Source organism: Rutidosis leptorrhynchoides, chromosome 10, assembly GCF_046630445.1.
Source record: "Rutidosis leptorrhynchoides isolate AG116_Rl617_1_P2 chromosome 10, CSIRO_AGI_Rlap_v1, whole genome shotgun sequence".
In the NCBI taxonomy this organism is placed as follows: domain Eukaryota; kingdom Viridiplantae; phylum Streptophyta; class Magnoliopsida; order Asterales; family Asteraceae; genus Rutidosis; species Rutidosis leptorrhynchoides.
The window spans coordinates 201,658,322-201,663,507 of NC_092342.1; positions in this window are offsets into that span (position 1 = coordinate 201,658,322).

The following is a 5,186-nucleotide window of genomic DNA, read 5'->3' on the forward strand; positions in this document are numbered from 1 at the left end:
CCCAAACAATAAACATAATGTACTAGTACCCAGTTTATAACACCCGGTAAGTCTTATATAACCAATTAAAGAAAGAATGGTGGGTGGAAAAGAAGTTCATGGTCAACGACCCTTCACTTCCTCTTCTGTCGGGTACGGGAGGCAGGTCCATCATTCCTCGACCTATCACGTTCCACCTCCAACGCAGCAACTCTGGCAGTCAAGGCTGCTATCAATCTCGTCATCTCAGCAAACCTTGCTTCAGCCTCATACGTATAAGTATTTATACCTGTGACCCTTTCGTCCAACCTATCAAGATCATCGGGGTGCAGGTATGTCCTAGCAATATCACTCAAAGCGTTAACACGATCAATTACATCCCTGTTGCAGTTAGTATGAATCAAATCCAATGCATAAAGGTTCACGGGATGATTGGGTATCTGATGCGGAGCAGGTGCTGGTGCTGGGGCAGGAGCAGGTGCATTCACCTCAGCCACACTCGAGTCGTTTCTACTGTTTCCTAAATCCTGTGACATCTAGCTCACATTGCAAGAACACAAACAAACATATTAGCCAAGTAAATAACGTTAGTCACAAAGTACTCATGTAATGACTAAGTCCCGGTCGTAGTTTAGACTCATCAAGGTGTCCTAATGACCATATCAGACACTCTAATGCAAGTCCTAGTTTCCCTACGAACCGTTAGCTCTGATACCAACTATAACACCCCGCCAAATTTCCATCTGATGGTGCGTTAATCCAGGTCCCACAGTTAAAAGTTACGCCCTCTATATGAGACGTTTAAAACAATCGCATTTAATTTTATTAAAAAATAACTTTCGAAAACATAAGTCAATAATCCCAAAATAGAAACACTGTTGTGATCGTAATCACAAGCCAACAGTATTTAAACAGTAAGTTTTAAATGCGAAAGTAAATAATGTTCATTAAATCAAATGCTGACTCCACGGCCAGACATGCAGCAAACACAACGGAAGCCTACCTCTTAAGGACCTGAGAATTAAAACACGCAAAAACAGGTCAACAATAATGTTGGTGAATCCACAGTTTTAAAGTAATGTAGCAGTATCTGAAAAAATAGTTTAGTTTCCTTGACCACGAGATTTTAACATTTGCATAATCTTAGCACCTGAATACTAGCAATGACCCGAGTATAGAAGCCACTATACCCGCCTTTACCTCCTAAAATGTTATACACTTGTTCGAGCGTATCTAATGTTCAAAATAAATGCACCACAGTTTTTATAGCGGGTGAGGTTGTTAACCTAACGGATCCGTCCATCTAAATCGTGCTTACACCGATGGTATTAAAAGTATTCAAGCTAGAGGCTTTGTGAACAAACTCAGTACACATATATAGTACTCGTGTCAATACAAAAGCATTTGATAAAGTAAGTATAACAGCGTGTATTCTCATCCCTGAAAATATGTAAAAAGCAGGACTGTAGACTCACCTTTGAATAAGCTTGGATGACTGACAAAAACTTGTACGGTTTACAGCTAAATAATGCAACCTAAGTATACGTATTTAGGTTGTTAATATATGTATCTTAAATAAGGGTGGTTTCATAGTATACGTTGTCTTATTGCTCGACTCAACGCGTTTCAAAGTAAAAGTTAACATATAGTCAAGTAATTCATACAAGTCAAACAAAGTCAACCGAAGTTAAATTGAAAGTCAAACTTGGTCAAAGTAGTCAACTAAAGTCAACATCAGTAGGTTCATGTCAAATGTTGGTCAACATGTCAAACCTAAGTCCAACAATACGTTCAGGTCATGAATAATCATTTTCACAATTTCAGTTTATCGTTGTGCACAAAGTTCATGAACACGTAGCATACTTAGCACATTATCTCATAGCAAAAAATTCAAGTAAACATGGCAAACTCCAGATCATAAATATACTTAAAATAGATTCCAAAAAGTCTTTCCAGGGACTCATACGATAATTAAAAGTCAGGAATCAGAAAGGATACATTTGGGGTTTGCCCAATCAGTTTCTGACCGTGCACTGATTTCGTTTTGGCTATAACTGGAGTTAGGATCATGAAATTGATACAATACCAGTGGCCATAGTTCAAAGACAAGTCATAGTAACACATATCAAAATTTTAGCAACTTTTGTTTAGCCAATTTGTGCAGTTTATTCATGCAAGTTGGATATTCAGCTTTCAGCTCAAATCAGAATTTACATAAAGTATGGCTCTATTGTGCCCAATGCATATGGTTTCAGAGATTGACATAAACTAACAATAAGTCACATATCATGTTAAGTTTCATTTTTCAGAAGCATACATGCTCATGCAATAAACACAATCCACAGAGTACAAAACAGTGAGTAAATTACAGATTCAATTCCCATTTAGTTAGTCACATTCGCACGCGATTATCCGAAGATATAGATATAATTAGCCTATGATATCTACATGAAAGATGAATTAATTTTTGTCTAAATTTCATATATGGAAAGCTTTAATCACAGAAGTTAACACATTTTATCATACAAGGTTATTTTCATGTAAGTGCTGTATAAAACTACTTTTACACTAATTCAAGCATATCTCATGCTATACATAAGCAAACGACATGATATCCTAGTCTAAATTGAGTGTTTTTAAATTATCTTTCCAGTTGTATAAGTTTCACATGCCAATTCATTGTCTATCAATACCAGATATCTGATCAAGCAACAAAAACACAACGATAATTCAAATTGACATAACTTAATCATACGGAAACGAAATCGAGCGAATCCAAAGCCTAAACTCAATAGTTTTTCGCAAGGAATCTGAATATAACAAAATAATTAACATTTGAAAAACGTAATTTTACTGATCAAACAAAAACAAATTCGTTTTTAAACCCTAGTGCATCAAACAATCAAAATAACGATAACAATTAACACGTACGCGTATAGACTTGAGCAATTGACAACATATCTATGAAACTCTAATAAAAATCAGATTTTATAAATTAGGGTTCATGTAAATATACCTTAGATTTCTAAAAGAATTATACCAACGCGTAGAGGAGATCGAGAATTGCAACGTTTGTTCTTGAGGTTTGATCAAAAATTGAAAATTGAATGTGTGTGTGTGGGTGATGGTCGACGGCCAGGAAGGAGAGGAAAGGGATCGATTGGTGCAGTTTATTTGTGAGGGTTTTATCTAATTTTAGTTTAATACTTCTATTTATACTAACCCTAGTTTAAACAATTAGCACATAAGCCCCTCAAGTTGTCAAAATTCAAAATAAAAGGGTGGGGAGGGGGGTGGTCGGCCGAATGGGCCCCATGGGGTACTCCCGGGCTCATGTTGTCCAATTCCTTGTACTCGTGGTCCGTTTTAAGTGTCGTTTAGTTGTACCGAGGGCCCGGAACGCTAACCCGATCGTTAAACGCAACCAATCGTTTAATTTATTAAAAACTCAATAAATTAAATATTTTAAAAAGTTAATAATCAATAATATTAATTATTAAAATAAACCCGAGCGTTTCGTTGCTCAAAAAGGTAGTTATCAAAAGCGTATCGTTTTTATCGTATTTTATTATCCGAAATATTTATTTGAATTAATATCCACCCATATTAATTATTGTAACCCTCCAAATATCAAGTATGCATTTATTACACATAAACACATAAAAGTTAAATAAGCGTCGTTAAATACACTAACGGAAGGTTAACGGAAGTAACGGAAAAAGCAGGGTTGTTACAATATATAAACACTATATATAATCCTATGACATCAAAATATCATATTTAAAATAATTTGGATTTAAAAATCCCAAAAGTTTAACCGTTGGTTTGAAAACCGAAATGATTCGCCGGATAGAAATCCACGATATGTAGAAACGTACAAATTTAAATTCGAATACAAATATTCATATAACACATAATAATTAATATATTATTACAAAAATAATAATATAGATCATAGAAATGACGTGGCACGAATAATAATTAACGGGCATTAAATAATAAACGGTAAAAGATAACGGAAAAAGTAGGGTCGTGACACAAGTCGACAGAGGCAGAACTTGAAAATTTCAAGTAGGAGGGCCAAAATTAACATTACAATTGATGAAAATCATTACTTTTAAGCATTTTAAAATCATTGATAATAATAACTAAATTTAACTTTCAATAATATTTTGTTCAATATAAACAAACAAATTATCCGCTACATATATAATATGAATTATTAGTTAGGATATCATACTTTTGTTAAACAAGATAAAGAAACTAAACTCAGGTTTCAACAAATTTAGGATAAACTAATCACCCAACCCAACATAATAGATATAGTCATAATCATGTTTAGTCGTTTAAGGGTTTAATTATTGCATATATCATCCATTTGAACTAATTAAAATCTATCATAAGGGTTTTTATAAATCATAAATAAATAGATAAAGTTATCATCAATCAAATGGTACTGATAGATTCATAAATAAAAATTATCGTTCTCTCGTATTGTTATCATTTACATATATGACTAACACATGCATAAGATCGAGTAATAAGCAAATAAGCAAAGTAATAATACAATATATTCGTACCTGAATAGGCCTAAGTTATATATGTGATTAATTGATTTTGTGAATTGTTGACTGAATTTTGGAAGAAGAACAGAGTCAACATTTTAAGAGGGCCAATAAGCTAATATATGTTTAAAACCCATAAAAACTACAATAGTAACCCAAAAACTTAGGAGGGCCACAACCCTCCTTGGTCTTTTCATAGTTCCGTCCTTCCAAGTCGAGATTTTGTGAGTTCCATGATGATTATGGATATGAAATTGATCGTTGTAAATCTTTTATTGAAAGAGTTATCGAGTGCTTAAGGAAGGGTGAGCTTAATCACCTAAAACCATTCAAGAAGCAAGGCGTTTCGTCGCAGAACAACCCGTCAGAAAAAACTGCACCGAACCAAAAGAAAGGCAGTAATAAAAACTCTGATAAAACAATAAATATGGTGCATGCGTGGCATTCTGACTTAAGGCGCAAGGTAGAGCAGTTGGAGGAATGGGAAGCGGAAGCTATCACTTTCCCTTCTTGGAACTCTTGGCTTTGTAATCCCTTGTAATGCTTCATTTTTTCTATTTTCTTGCCAGTTTTATAATAAAATTCAGTTGTTAAAAAACAAAAATTAATGAAATTATTTTGGTTTTGTTTATTTGGTGATTT